Source organism: Bubalus bubalis, chromosome 16 (genome assembly GCF_019923935.1).
Source record: "Bubalus bubalis isolate 160015118507 breed Murrah chromosome 16, NDDB_SH_1, whole genome shotgun sequence".
Lineage (NCBI taxonomy): Eukaryota > Metazoa > Chordata > Mammalia > Artiodactyla > Bovidae > Bubalus > Bubalus bubalis.
In genome coordinates, this window is record NC_059172.1 from 47807263 (window position 1) to 47824198 (window position 16936).

Consider the following 16936-nt stretch of genomic DNA (forward strand, 5'->3'; position numbering starts at 1 on the left):
GCGTGCTGCTGGCTTGAGCACAGAGCTGGGAAAGGTGAGCAGACCCAGGGGAGGGCTCAGAATGGCGAATCGCAGACTCAGTGTGCCCTGGAGCTGAGACTCAGATGGAAATTTGGGGGCTTAGCAGTTAGGATTCCGAGCCTTGGCTCAGGCGTGCATACAGATTTGCAAGTCTAAATTGGTGAAGGGCGCTTAGTAGGTAGTTGTGGCAGTATAAATTGGGCTCTGCCATTTAGTTGAGTCTGACTCTTAGAATACTCTTGCGGATATGACTTCCAAAGAAAGAGGTTTCTCATATATGAACCTTCTGAGATCATTTGTTAGTATGTGTTTACCTGGATGGCATTTTTCTGATGAGAGAACCACAGGTTTCACCAGTGTGATGGTGACTGCAGTGGTTAACAACTTTAGAAGCTGATTTTGTAACCAGTTTACTTTGTGGGCTGGAGCTCCACCCATGACTGCCATGTCTTCACTCTTCAAAGCAAACATCCATTCCTCACTCTGAAATCTTTGCAGGCTACAGAGGATAGCTGTTGGGGCAGGAAGCAGGGTCTGCACCATAGAGGGTGCTAACATAGCCTCTGGCTATTACAGGCTTTACTTTAAAAAGCCTCTCTAGATAGGGAGGGACTGAGATTAATTGTTCCCTCAAGCACTTTCTGAGTGCCTCAAGCTGAGCTGAGTGTTCAGTTCAGTTCAGTTCAATCGCTCAGCCCTGTCCAACTCTTTGCGACCCCATGAACTGCAGCGCACCAGGCCTCCCTGTCCATCACCATACCCGGAGTTCACTCAAACTCACATCCATCGAGTCGGTGATGCCATCCAGCCATCTCATCTTCTGTCATCCCCTTCTCCTCCTGTCCCCAATCCTTCCCAGCATCAGAGTCTTTTCCAATGAGTCAACTCTTCGCATGAGGTGGCCAAAGTACTGGAGTTTCAGCTTTAGCATCAGTCCTTCCAAAGAACACCCAGGGCTGATCTCCTTTAGAATGGATTGGTTGGATCTCCTTGTAGTCCAAGGGACTCTCAAGAGTCTTCTCCAACACCACAGTTCAAAAGGATCAATTCTTCAGCACTCAGCTTTCTTCACAGTCCAACTCTCACATCCATACATGACCACTGGAAAATCCATAGCCTAGACTAGATGGACCTTTGTTGGCAAAGTAATGTCTCTGCTTTTCAATATGCTATCCAGGTTGGTCATGACTTTCCTTCCACGGAGTAAGCGTCTTTTAATTTCATGGCTGAAAAAACCATCTGCAATGATTTTGGAGCCCCCCAAAATAAAGTCTGCTACTGTTTCTACTGTTTCCCTAGCTATTTCCCATGAAGTGGTGAACCAGATGCCATTATCTTAGTTTTCTGAATGTTGAGCTTTAAGCCAACTTTTTCACTCTCCTCTTTCACTTTCATCAAGAGGCTTTTTAGTTCCTCTTCACTTTCTGCCATAAGGGTGGTGTCATCTGCATATCTGAGGTTATTGATATTTCTCCCGGCAATCTTGATTCCAGCTTGTGCTTCTTCCAGCCCAGCGTTTCTCATGATGTACTCTGCATATAAGTTAAATAAGCAGGGTGACAATATAAAGCCTTGACGTACTCCTTTTCCTATTTGGAATCAATCTGTTGTTCCATATCCAGTTCTAACTGTTGCTTGGTCAGGTAGTCTGCTATTCCCATCTCTTTCAGAATTTTCCACAGTTTATTGTGATCCATGCAGTCAAAGGCTTTGGCATAGTCAATAAAGCAGAAATAGATGTTTTTCTGGAACTCTCTTGCTTTTTCCATGATCCAGTGGATATTGGCACTTTGATCTCTGGTTCCTCTGCCTTTTCTAAAACCAGCTTGGACATCTATAAGTTCATGGTTCACGTATTGCTGAAGCCTGGGTTGGAGAATTTTGAGCATTACTTTACTAGCGTGTGAGATGAGTGCAATTGTGCAGTAGTTTGAGCATTCTTTGGCATTGCCTTTCTTTGGGATTGGAATGAAAACTGACCTTTTCCAGTCCTGTGGCCACTGCTGAGTTTTCCAAATGTGCTGGCATATTGAGTGCAGCACTTTCACAGCATCATCTTTCAGGATTTGAAATAGCTCCACTGGAATTCCATCACCTCCACTAGCTTTGTTCATAGTGATGCTTTCCAAGGCCCACTTGACTTCACATTCCGGGATGTCTGGCTCTAGGTCAGTGATCATGCCATTGTGATTGTCTTTGTGGTGAAAATCTTTTTTGTACAGTTCTTCTGTGTATTCTTGCCACCTCTTCTTAATATCTTCTGCTTCTGTTAGGTCCATACCATTTCTGTCCTTTATTGAGCCCATCTTTGCATGAAATATTCCCTTGGTATCTGTAATTTTCTTGAAGAGATCTCTAGTCTTTCCCATTCTGTTGTTTTCCTCTATTTCTTTGCATTGATCCCTGAGGAAGGCTTTCTTATCTCTCCTTGCTATTCTTTGGAACTCTGCATTCAGATTCTTATATCTTTCCTTTTCTCCTTTGCTTTTCACTTCTCTTCTTTTCACAGCTATTTGTAAGGCCTCCTCAGACAGCCATTTTGCTTTTTTGCATTTCTTTTCCATGGGGATGGTCTTGATCCCTGTCTCCTGTACAATGTCATGAACCTCCATCCACAGTTCATCAGGCACTCTATCTATCAGATCTAGTCCCTTAAATCTATTTCTCACTTCCACTGTATAATCATAAGGGATTTGATTTAGGTCATACCTGAATGGTCTAGTGGTTTTCCCTGCTTTTTTCAATTTCAGTCTAATTTGGCAATAAGGAGTTCATGATCTGAGCCACAGTCAGCTGCTGGTCTTATTTTTGTTGATTGTATAGAGCTTCTCCATCTTTGGTTGCAAAAAATATAATCAATCTGATTTCGGTGTTGACCATCTGGTGATGTCCATGTGTAGAGACTTCTCTTGTATTGTTGGAAGAGGGTGTTTGCTATGACCAGTGCATTTTCTTGGCAAAACTCTAATAGTCTTTGCCCTGCTTCATTCTGTATTCCAAGGCCAAATTTGCCTGTTACCCCAGGTGTTTCTTGACTTCCTACTTTTGCATTCCAGTCTCCTATAATGAAAAGGATATCTTTTTTGGGGTGTTAGTTCTAAAAGGTCTTGTAGGTCTTCATAGAACTGTTTAGCTTCTTCAGCGTTACTGGTTGGGGCATAGACTTCGATTGCTGTGATACTGAATGATTTGCCTTAGAAACGAACAGAGATCATTCCGTCGTTTTTGAGATTGCATCCAAGTACTGCATTTTGGACTCTTTTGTTGACCATGATGGCTACTCCATTTCTTCTAAGAGATTCCTGCCCACAGTAGTAGATATAATGGTCATCTGAGTTAAATTCACCCATTCCAGTCCATTTTAGTTCACTGATTCCTAGAATGTCGACGTTAACTCTTGCCACCTCCTGTTTGACCACTTCCAATTTGCCTTGATTCATGGACCTAACATTCCAGGTTCGTATGCAATATTGCTCTTTACAGCATCGCACCTTGCTTCTATCACCAGTCACATCCACAACTGGGTATTGTTTCTGCTTTGGTTCCATCCCTTCATTCTTTCTGGAACAGTATGAAAAGGCAAAATGATAGGATACTGAAAGAGGACCTCCCCAGGTCGGTAGGTGCCCAGTATGCTACTGGAGATCAGCTGAGTGTTAAGGTTTATTAAAAACTGTCCTTTTCTTTGTCACTTAACACATCTGGCTCACTAGTCAGCACTCAGCAGATGTTTATTGAGTGAATGGAAATTAATTCATTGGGGGCAAATTCACCAGCCAATCTCTATGACAAATCTCTAATCCCAGGCTGCAGATAATCTGGACCTAGGTAGAGATTCCCAATTTGTGAGTGCAAACATTTCAGTCAGACTTCTCTTATTTTATTTGATACATACAGTTTCCTGATAGATGTTTCTAGGAATGAGACAGGTAAATAACAATTTCCCCTAGGGTGTCCTCTAAAATCTAGGATCTCCTAGTGTGGGATACAAAACCGTTCTCCTCTGAATACATTCCTGATTTATGAAGTGAACTTTGGGAATTTTATACCTCCACGATTGATCACGAATTGTTTGTGATTGTGTCCAGCCCTGCCTGAACCATCTCAGGACAACAGTAAAGAGAGAACGATCTAGCAAAGGTGCCAAGGAAAATGCTAATTTAAAAATAGTCATTGACTATTAGGTTCTTGATTTTATAACCTTATTTCATAACTTTTAAACTTGAAAATCAGGATCAGTTAGAAACAATCTGGTTTGTTAAAAAAAAAAAAGAAAGAAAAGATTTAACACTATAATAACCTCTCACTTTAATGTCTATTTCCATTCTTTAAAATTATATTTCTGTGCTTTTTGACTTAAAATTTTTTAAAAAGATGGTTTGTCAGAGTGAGCCAGAGACTCAATGTATTAATAGTTGAAAATTCTTATGTGAGTTTCCATGCAGTCAAAAGGTTTACACCTAAAAACTTATTCCTTTAATTCTTTGCAATTCATGTATAATACAGATTCAACAACAACAACAAAATCACAACAGTTAACAACCTTAGCAGCAGTGTGTGTGTGTGTACTCAGTCGTGTGTGTCTGACTCTTTACTGCTCCATAGACTGTAGCCTGCCAGGCTCCTCCAGGGGATTTCCCAGGCAAGAGTGTTGGAGTGGATTGCCATTTCCTTCTCCAGGGGATCTTCCCCACCCAGGGGTCAAACCTCCTCTCTTGCATCTCCAGTGTTGGCAGGTGGGTTCTTTATGACTGGTGCCACCTGGGAAGCCCCTAGCAGCAGTAGCAACAACACAAATTTTTTTGCTTCAGTCTGGGGGAAATTTGTAGCTATCAAATTAACTGAAGAATTTCAACTGAAAATGCCACAGAGAAGTTTAGAAGTCATAAATACAAATAAAAAGCTGAGCAGACGAAAAAATCAACAACTCTTCAAGGATCACTAGAAGAAGTAAAGACCAAAAGGGCAAATTTCTGCCCCCAAGATTGGCATGATATACAGATGAATACTTAGGAGACACAAGGGCAGACTCACTTGAAACTAGTGCCAGACAGAGTAGGAAAATGTGAACTATAACTGACAAATTGCTAGAGGCTCAGTGTAAAAAACTCTGAAAGTTAAAAACCCACCTTCCTGCCCAGCAATTGTCTGAGATTTACCTTCAGGAGCCCATGTTCTCACAGTAAATATGGGAGAAAAGTTTCCTCATTCTAGGAAGGGAAGAAGAAAAGGAACCATTTTGAAATACACCAGAGCATCCATTTTTTTTTTTAACAAGGTCTGCCTTCAGGAGAAACTAGTAACCCAGAGCTTAACTTGCTGGAATACTATCAGAGCCTAAGTAACCTGGGGGCAAGGGAAATTTCCAGCTAACTTCAGTTCTAGTCTTGCAAGTAGGAGAAGGGAAACATTCAACTCCAGGACACTCTAGTTACTTCCTTTATCTAAGAGGGGAGGACAAAAAAGACTGAGAAACACCTGTGAAGTTCACAGTCTGGAAGTATAGGCTGACCAAAAGACCAAGACCTAATTATAGGACTATGGAAATCGTCCCCTGTGCGCAGACTTCACTGCCACCTTACTCACAGCCTATTTACAGCAGTTTCTCTTATCCTGTACATAATGTCCAGCTAGCAAGAAAAAAAATTACAAGACATGCTAAGAGGCAAAAAAACACAACACGAGTAGTCAGAGCAAAGATCAGAAGCAGACATGGCACGGTTTTGGCCTTAGACTGGGAATTTAAAACAACCATGATTAATATACTAAGGACTGTCAAGCAGACAGCATGTAAGAACAGATGGGCAAAAATGTAAGCAGAGAGATGGAAATCCAAAGAAAGAACCATAAAGAGGGATGAATAGGTAGAGAAGAGAGGATTTTTTTAAGACAGTGAAAATACTTTGTATGTTACTCTAGTGATAGATACATGTCCTTACGTATTTGTCCAAACCCATAGCATATACAACAGTGAACGTTAACTCTAAGGTTAAATGTGGACTTTGAGTGACTGTGATGTCAGTGTTGTTATAACATATATATCACTCTGGTGGGTGTTCTTGATACTGGGGGAGGTTATGAATGTGTGAATGCAGGAGGAATATGGAAAGTCTCTGTACCTTCCTCTGGACTTTCTTGTGAACTGAAAATGTCTCTAAAAAAAAAAAAGTCTTAATAAGTTGGTTGTGTCGTATAAAGAAGGCCATGAACCAAAACTTTTTTATGTTAATCAACATGGGAAGAGACACAAAGCTTCTGAATAATTTCCCTAAAGCATGCTTAGAATTTTAAAAAACCACTATTAGGGGAGCAAGAACAGAAGTGGTTGCCAAAGACTGGCAGGATGTAAATCCTGGTGGGAATTTTGCTAAGATCTTTATTTTCTTTTTAACTGTATTTGTTTATTTTTGGCTGTGTAGTTGTGGCTCATGGATTTAGTTGCACCATAGCATGTGGGATCATCCCAGACCAGGAATTGAACCTGTGTCTTCTACACTGGCAGGCAGATTCTTTACCACTAAGCCACTAGGGAAGCCCCTTGCTGAGACCTTCAGAACAAGTGGATCTGTGTAAACACCGGAGAAAGGGAGCATCAATGTTTTATTAATAACCTGGATATAAAATTATCTAAAAGATGTTGCATGTGCAGTGGATATGAAAAATTATGTATAAAACAAAGGAAAATAATATAAATATGATAATGTCATCAATTGAGTTTCAGCTGTGCGCCAGGCACTATGTATACAATATCTCTCATAGCCCCAACAGTTTAAAAATGGATTGTATTTTCTTTGTTTTATTGGCAAGAACATAGTAAGAGTATTTGGCTTGACTTTATTATATTCCCAGGTGCCACTGAGGCTTGAGGTACCTGAACATGGCTTGTCTCTGCATCTGATGAGACGTCTGGTCCCCTGAGGACTCAGAGGACAACATGGGCATGCCTGCTTGCTTCAGGGCTAATGTGATCTGTAGTGAGGCTCAATGACCAGGCATCATATACAATTACTGGCCCAACATTTAGAAGATTGACAGTTTTGCAGAAGGAAATTACACATTGGTGCTGTCATTTAAGATAGGTAGACTGCTAAAGAATAAAACCCAAACCTAAACCAATCCAGATGAGTAATTTCTTCACTTTTGCATTACTCATTGTTTCACCTTCTCTTACATTGTGGTTGGTTTTGTAAATTGTTTTACTTTGCCAGTGGTTGCAGTCAGGGGAGGGGATAGTGAAAAGTGTGCTTGGAGTCAAGATTCAGTTCAGTTCAGTCGCTCAGCCATGTCCAACTCTTTGCAACCCCATGGACTTCCCTGTCCATCACCAACTTTTGAAGCTTGCTTAAACTCATGTCTATCAAGTAGGTGATGCCATCCAACCATCTCATCCTCTGTCGTCCCCTATTCCTGCCTTCAATCTTTCCCAGCATCAGGGTCTTTTCTAATGAGTCAGTTCTTCACATCAGGTGGCCAAAGTATTGGAGTTTCAGCTTCAGCATCAGTCCTTCCAATGAATATTCAACAGTATCTCCTTTAGGATGGACTGGTTGGATCTCCTTGCTGTCCAAGGGACTCTCAAGAGTCTTCTCCAACATCACAGTCCAAAAGCATCAATTTTTTGGTGCTCAGCTTTCTTTATAGTCCAACTCTCACATCAATACATGACTACTGGAAAAACCGTAGTTTTGACTAGATGGACCTTTGTTGGCAAAGTCATGGCTCTGCTTTTTAATGTGCTGTCTAGGTTTGTCCTAGCTTTTCTTCCAAGGGGCAAGCATCTTTTAATTTCATGACTGCAATCACCATCTTCAGTGATTTTGGAGCCCAAGAAAATAAACTCTGTCACTGTTTGCATTGTTTCCCATCTATTTGCCATGAAATGATGGGACTGGATGCCACAATCTTAGGTTTTTGAATGTTGAGTTTTAAGCCAACTTTTTCACTGTCCTCTTTCACTTTCATCAAGAGGCTCTTTAGTTCCTCTTCACTTTCTGCCATAAGGGTGGTATCATCTGCATATCTGAGATGATTGATATTTCTTCTGGCAATCTTGATTTCAGCTTGTGCTTCATCCAGCCCAGGATTTTGCATGATGTGCTTTGCACATAAGTTAAATAAGCAGGGTGACAAAATATAGCCTTGATGTATTCCTTTCCCAATTTGGAACCAGTCTGTTGTTCCATGTCCAGTTCTAACTGTTGCTTCTTTGCCTGCAAACAGGTTTCTAAGGAGGCAGGTAGGGTGATCTGGTATTCCCATATCTTGTAGAATTTCCCACAGTTTGTTGTGATCCATACGGTCAAAGGTTTTGGCATAGTCAATAGAGCAGAAGTAGATGTTTTTCTGGAATTCTCTTGCTTTTTTAATGATCCACCAGATGTTGGCAATTTGATCTCTGGTTCCTCTGTCTCTTCTAAATTCAGCTTGAACATCTGAAAGTTCACGATTCACATACTGTTGAAGCCTGGCTTGGAGAATTTTGAGCATTGCTTTGCTAGCGTGTGAGAGGAGTGCAATTGTGCAGTGGTTTGAACATTCTTTGGCATTGCCCTTCTTTGGGATTAGAATGAAAACTGACCTTTTCCAGTCCTGTGGCCACTGCTGAGTTTTCCAGATTTGCTGGCATATTGAGTGCAGCACTTTCACAGCATCATCTTTTAGGATTTTCCATAGCTCAACTGGAATTCCATCACCTCCACTAGCTTTGTTCATAGTGATGCTTCCAAAGGCCCACTTGACTTCACATTCTAGGATGTCTGGCCTTAGCCAGGCTCTAACCATCATGGCTATCTGGGTCATGAAGATCTTTTTTGTAGAGTTCTTCTGTGTATTCTTGCCACCTGTTCTTAATATCTTCTGCTTCAGTTAGGTCCATACCATTTCTGTCCTTTATTGTGCCCATCTTCGCATGAAATGTTCCCTTGGTATCTCTCATTTTCTTAAAGAAATCTCTAGTCTTTGCCATTCTATTGTTTTCCTCTATTTCTTTGCATTTATTACTGAGGAGGGCTTTCTTATCTCTCCTCTATTCTTTGGAACTCTGCATTCAAATGGATATAACTTTCCTTTTCTCCTTTGCCTTTAGCTTTTCTTCTTTTCTCAACTATTTGTAAGGCCTCCTCAGGCAACTGTTTTGCCTTTATGTGTTTTTTTTTTTTTTTTTCCCCTTGGGGATGGTTTTGATCACTGGCTCCTCTACAATGTCATGAACCTCCATCCATAGTTCTTCAGGCACTCTACCAGATCTAATCCCTTGAATCTATTTGTCACTTGCACTGTATAATCATAAGAGATTTGATTTAGTTCATACCTGAATGGTCTAGTGGTTTTCCCTACTTTCTTCAATTTAAGTCTGAATTTGGCAATAAGGAGTTCATGATCTGAGCCACAGTCAGCTCCCGGTCTTGATTTAGGATTCTAATTCCTACTCCCTAACTCAAAAGGTGTGACTTAAATAAAACATTTGGACATCTGTTTCCACTTTTGTGAACAAATTTATTGGACTGAGAGATTCTGAACTTCCTTTCTAATTCTGATATTCCATAAATGTGCTTTAAACTTTCTGCCAGATTACAATATGGTTCCTAATAGCAGGTCACTCACCATTTGACTTCCTGGTGGCTCAGACTGTAAAGAATCTGCCTGCAGTGTGGGAGACCTTGGTTCAATCCCTGGGTTGGGAAGATCCCCTGGAAGAGGGCATGGCAATCCACTCCAGTATTCTTCTTACCTGGAGAATTCCCATGGACAGAGGAGCCTGGCGGGCTATAGTGCATGGAATCGCAAAGCAATTGTTCCCTTGAGTGACTAAGCACAGCACAGCACTTATTATCCAGGCCAATGTCTTCATCTCCAGGTCCTTAATTGAATCACATCTTCAAAGTCTCTTTTGCCATGTAAAGTAACATATTTGCATTTCCAAGGATGTAGACTTCTGGGAGTGAGGAAGTTCTTTACTCTACCTACCGCAATAAGTAAATGCTGGGCTGATTTACAGGGACAGTAAGTGCTGGGGCTTTGAGAAGGGAAGCACTGAGGAAGTCTCCTAGGGCAGGTGGGCCAGAGCCAGAAAGTGGCTAAATGGAGGGGAAGTAACAGAGTGCCTGTCCCCACTCCAGTACTTTTTATTTTTTTTATTTTTTTTTATTTTTAAACTTTACATAATTGTATTAGTTTTGCCAAATATCAAAATGAATCCGCCACAGGTATACATGTGTTCCCCATCCTGAACCCTCCTCCCTCCTCCCTCCCCATTCCATCCACTCCAGTACTTTTGCCTGGAAAATCCCATGGACGGAGGAGCCTGGTAGGCTGCAGCCCATGGGGTCGCTAGAGTCGGACTCGACTGAGAGACTTCACTTTCACTTTTCACTTTCATGCACTGGAGAAGGAAATGGCAACCCACTCCAGTGTTCTTGCCTGGAGAATCCCAGGGACGGGGAACCTTGGTGGGCTGCTGTCTATGGGGTCGCACAGAGTCGGACACGACTGAAGTGACTTAGCAGCAGCAGCAACAGAGTGCCTGTAAAGGGAGTGCATCTGATGGGGTGTGGGGTGGGGGTGAGGAGATCACTCTTTATATCAGGGGCCATCCTCTGTGCCTCTTCTGCTGGGAATGGCACCCCCACCCCCACCCAAATCTACCACCTGTATGGCTGGCTGCATTCACTCCCCCAACAGTCGTGTCTAGGAATCATGAAATCTCAAGCATAAAATGTTCTTCCCTTACCAGCTTTTGATTTGTCATGTGTCCATCAATATTCTTTTTCAGATATGCTACATAAAATGGGGAACTATTGAGCAAATTGGTGCCAGTTTAGTTTGAAACTCTAGTAGAGATAGGAAATGGACATCTTTGTATCACATAACTCCAGGTCTTGACAGATATTATGATGCAATTAAATTCTGACGTTGGTGCTTAGACATTGAGTCCCATGTCTTAGATACCTTTGCTAGACTCCTTTGACCACGACCAAAGAGGTTTTTAATTGTGTCCCCCTAAGGGCTTCCCTGGTGGTTCAGATGATAAGGAATCTGCCTGCAATGCAGGAGATTCAGGTTCAATCCCTGAATCTGGGTCAGGAAGATCCCCTGAAAAAGGGAATGGCTACCCACCCCAGTATTCTTGCTTGGAGAATCCCATAGACAGAGGAACCTGGCAGGCTACAGTCCATGTAATCATAAGACTCAGACATGACTTAGCGATTAAACCACCACCAGATTAAAACCCACCTGAAAAAGCTCGCTTTATTTTTTTAACCTGTATCAAATATTTAATGATGCATGTAGTTTGGGTAGGCAGTTGTTAAATAGGGAATTGTTAAAACAAGGAAAATGGATGTCACACCACCAGCCCCCTCCACTGCTGAGACTTTCCATTATCCAAGCTTGGGGATACTTTCTAATATGTCCCTGTACTCAAGAAACAACATTTCAGGCTTGCAGAACTTTGATGTATGATTCTCTGTCCCTTCAGCGAAACACAGCAGCTGCTGTTAGAGCCTAGAACCAATAGTAGATTTTAGGTTAGGCAAAGAATGAGAAGGGCATCTGTGGCAGAAAGAAGAAATGGGGTATCATGTCTGTGGGGCCTTCCTGGCCTATCATTCTTGGAAAAGGAGAGGGTTTAGCTGGTTTCCCTGCAGAGCTGAGTTGTCTTGCCCTTAGGACTGCTTTTCCCAACCCCAAAGGCTCTTGCTTGCTGTAGGCACCAGGAGAGATTCCTTCCTAGGTCAAAAGATTATTTTTAGGACATGATTTTGCTTCCAGGGCAAGAACTAAGTGAGTGTGTGGTTGAGGAGGACCAGGCTGGTCAGTCTGAGAGATGGACAGATTGAACTGGTCTTGTCAAGGAGTTACTCTTGATGGGTTTCTGTTGTACTAGAAAGTTCCTTACAGGGATGACTCCTTTATGGATACTTTCAGGGAGCCATAACGTGCATATAGGGGATTTCCTCTATAACTAGAGTCACCGGGGATGCAATTGGATTGGAATCTTGACTTTATTACTTACTTTTTGTCCCTGAGCAGATAATGATTTCCCTGAACTACAGTTTATCCACATCTAAATTGGGGATGATAATAACTACCTGGCAGGAATAAAGATAATTCATGTTAAGCTTGTCATGGGTCAGATACTTAAGAATGCTATCTTTTTCCTTTCCTCCTTCTCTCTCTCCTCCTCCCCTTCTCCTCTTCCTGCTCCTCCTTCTTCTAACAAATCTTATCCTTTCTAGATTGACATGTACACACTGCTATATTTAAAATGGATAACCAACAAGGACATACTATATAGCACATGGAACTCTGTTCAATGTTATGTGGCAGCCTGGCTGGGAGGGGATTATAGAGGAGAATGGATGCATGTGTATATGTATGGGTGAGTCCCTTGGCTGTCTACCTGAAACTGTCACAATATCGTTAATTGGCTATCAGTTCAGTTCAGTCGCTCAGTTATGTCTGACTCTTTGCCACCCCATGAATCGCAGCACATCAGGCCTCCCTGTCCATCATCATCTCCCGGAGTTCACTCAAACTCACATCCATCAAGTTGGTGATGCCATCTAGCCATCTCATCCTCTGTCGTCCCCTTCGCCTCCTGACCCCAATCCTTCCCAGCATCAGAGTCTTTTCCAATGAGTCAACTCTTTGCATGAGGTGGCCAAAGTACTGGAGTTTCAGCTTTAGCATCAGTCCTTCCAATGAACACCCAGGACTGATCTCCTTCAGAATGGACTGGTTGGATCTCCTTGCAGTCCAAGGGACTCTCAAGAGTCTTCTCCTATACTCCAATACAAAATAAAAAGTTTTTTTTTTTAAGTTTATTCCTTCTAGTTCCAAATGATGTTGGCTTAATACAGTAACCTACAGGAAATCATTGCACATTCCTCTGCTTTCTTAAGAAGAACGCACTCTGTAAGTCTTTAATTCTCAAACTAAAATCAATCACCAAGGCCAGTACAGAATAAATCTGCCTTCTCCAAACTTCTCAGATCCACACCTGGAAATGCTGCACCATCATTGCCCAGCAGGATTATAACAGCATATAACCTGCTGCATTGCTTGACCTGGAGGCCCTCAAAGATGGTGACTATTATTGTCATTATTACAAGAGCTTACCCCTTTAAGTGCCAAATTATATCAACTTGTTTGGAAAATTAGATAAAATGCATTGCATACACTTAAAGATTCTTTAAAATAGTATACAGTATTGAATTTATTTATTTATAGTATCCAACATTTATTGAATACTGTGTACCAGACACTATACTGAACAGTTTATGTACATAATCTCATTTAATCTTATTGTTGTTCAGGAAAATAGGAACTATTTTGACTTTGTTCATAGGAGGTAACTGAGGAAAATAACTTGCTCAAGGTCACCAATGACTGATCCATCATTCAAACTCAGGAAGACATGGGTCCCAATAAGAGTATACTGAATGTAGTTTAAATCTTTTCTTGAAGATTTATCAGTACCATCACAAGAACATCACTTAGTGTGTTGGGGATTAAATTGTCTACTTTCAAGGCATGTAAGGCCAATAGGCATGAATTACATGATATCACACTGTCTTTCTTTTTTGAGGTAAAATAGCCATATAATTATGTGTTTATTTCATCTCATCAATTTGGCAGTTATTAATATTACTTCTTGCTGATGCCATTGTAGCTGCCTTTTGCAATAATACACTCACCCCTGTTTTCACTGGGTATGCAATGAAATTAACAACAAAACAATAACAACAAAACAAAGCTTGGTAGAATGGCATGTGAATGAAGAGCCTGACTACAGACAGTGCAAACTTGTAAATGTAGCTATATATTTGTATATTTATTATATACATTTACTTTATGTAATGTATATTTTATAAATTTATTGTTATATATTATATGTACATCAAAAACTATAAAAGCATATTTTACGACCTTTACTTAACTAATCTGCACTGAAGTGAACAGAAAGAAAGCTTGTCCAATTTATGTGTAAACACAGAAGAAATAGAAACCAACTGAGCATTTATGAGTAATGATCAGGAATTTTATGGTCTTTGTAACAACAGTTTCAACTAACACATGCTCAGGGGAAAAACAGAAAACAGCCAAACGATTAGAGCTGGGTGTGAATGAAGAGCTGCAGACACTGAGTGAGAACTTGATAATGGTCAGGACAGCAGTAATGATCCATTGTGAGGCCTATTTCAGTTATCTAGAGGCTCTTTTCTTGGTTTCTTCGTCTCAGCTTTGTCTGTTTTAAAGGAAGTCATTAGTCAAGACACATGATGAGTGAGTGTTTTGTAGTTTCTTTCAAGAGGCACCATCATAGTGAAGACAAGACAAAGTCTGTGATGTGGGAATGGCTCTGTGATCCAGGCTGAAATCTTATGAGGAGTGTGTCCCTGGATAATGGGGCTCTGAAGACATGAGCAGAAATTTCATTTCCAGGCAAATATGTAATTGGTTCTTAGAGCTGATGCAAGATCAGTCAGCTTTCACACGTCCAGATCAAAGTCTCCCATTGGCATAAAAAATCTGTAGGATCTTAAAGGTCCTTTAGGAACCCCTCAGCCCAGGGTCAGTTGTCCTCAGCACACCTTCAACCAGTAGTCAAACAGGCTTAAGCAATCAATGCCTGACTTCTCTTTAGCACTAATAATTGCCATCACAGTAAGACAGGCTGGGACCTGGGACCCTTTCCTGCAGTGCTGTGATGTTTACAACAGGACACACCTCTTTTTGAACACAAAATACAAAGAAACTGTATGGGACTAAAAATAACTGCATTCATGTACAGTTGAGGCAAATTCTGGACAAAAGATACAAGGAGACCAAAAAACCCAACTGCCACTTTTGAAGATCCAGGGGGCTGGAAGCAAAAGTGGGGTATGCTCAGGCCTTGTGCACACACCACCACCTAAGGGATGGGCAAACCACCTAAGCCACCCCTCTGGCCTGACCTCTGGACACACCACCACCCTTATCCCATATAAAGAACAAGCTTGCCCTCAGGGAGTGAGCAAGCAAAGGGATCTGTTGTTTATTCTCGCACCCCCCTGCTGTAGCAGGCAGCCTAATAAAGCCTTGCCTGAATTTCTTGTCTGGCCTCTGATCAATTTCTATTGATTAAGGAGGCTAAGACCCTGGTCAGTAACAACAGCAAACTTCCAGTTAAAGTAAGAATGTAAAGAATGGGCTCCCCAAAGAGCCCAAGGGCTGAGCAAAGACCATGGGTTAGAAAGGTTGGTTTCTCCTTTTCCTGCTTTGCCTTGTGGTCAGTCAGGGATGTAGTGTTCCTTTTGGCTTAGAGATTCAGGAATTTTCACTGGCTGCAGTACTTCTATGAAATCCTTGCTGTTCTGTCTGTAGGAAGACAAAGATGTCAAGTCCTGCAGGGGATGAGGCATGATACTTGGAGTTTTGAGAAAATTCATTCCTACTTCTGTCATATATATTGAGCATGAAATGTCTAGAGTGACCCTCTGATATTTGTTTACTTCTCTGCAGCCCAGCTCTGTGTGGGGTAATGTTGGGTTACATGTGGCCATTAGATCATGTATAGCTAATGTTAGGAAAGTCATTCTGCTGATTTGGCCTCTTTATAAGCCTATAAAGTAGTACCATTTAACTAAAATAGCTGTGAGGCACCTTCCAATCTTATTCTTTTATTTTATTTAAAGGGGGTGGAAGGAGTGAAGGAGGTAGGTATAGAAGAACAAAGAAGAAATGATGGACATTATGTGATAGCAATGAGATTTAGTTGGAGGTTAGTTGAGAGGCATTGATAATTATTGTATTTTTAAAATATATATATATTAAAATTTTTTTTTAATTATTATTTTTTTTTTTTGGTTGTACTGTGTGGAATACAGGATCTTAGTTCCCCCACCAGGGATCAAACCAGTGCCCCCTGCATTGAAAGTGTGGATTCTTAACCACTGGACTGCCAGGGAAGTCCCAATGATTTTTGTATTTTAATTTTGTGAACAAGGCCAGCTTGCGTTATCTTGTAAATACTAATGAAGTAAGCTGTCTTCAAGGAAGTCAAATATGAAATGGGACTGGTTCCTTGTGTTCTATGTTTTAGAGCTCATGTCCTCATGAGAAATTTTATTCCTTCCCATTGCTTCACCCATTTTCTCCAATAAGCATGCTTATCCACATCTGTGATAGTCCCTGGTCAGTTTTAGAAACAGAATCAACTCTAGGTATTTTAAGCAGAAAGGCATTTCATACAGGGAACAAGATAGTAAAAAATAATGTGTAGTTCTGGAAGATGCTGGAGTTACGGTAACCACGAGATGGGGATTTGGAAGTCCACACACTTGAACTGCAGACATGAAGAAAATCCCATGGAGCCTGTGATCCAGGGACTGGGACACTGCCCCTGGTGCTGCCACAGCTACCTTTCAACAGCCATGAAATGTTGGGCCCTGGAATGCTGATGTCAAACCCCTGGTTTCTTGGCTGCTCACCAGCAGAAAACAGAAGAGCAGGAAAACAGAACTGTCTGGCTCTGCCATTCAATTCTCACATGAGATATCTAATTGGAAAAAATTTGCATTCAGACACTACCTTTAAGAAAGTGTGGGAAAAATCAATGTAATCCATCACATTAACACACTAAAAAAGAAAAACCACATGATAGTATTAATAGATGGTGAAAAGGCATTTGACAAAAATCTGACACTGATTTATGATAAATTATGAAATTTATGAAAAATTCAGAGAGCTAGCAATACAGAGAAACTTCCTCAACTTGAAAAATACTATAAAAATCCTGCAGTAGCATTATACTTAATGGTGAGAAATTCAAATCTTCCCACTAAGATCAGGTACCACAATGTCTCCTTTCACTACTCCTTTTCAGTGTCATACTGGAAGTCCTTGCTTGTACAGTAAGGTGAGAAAAGGAGAT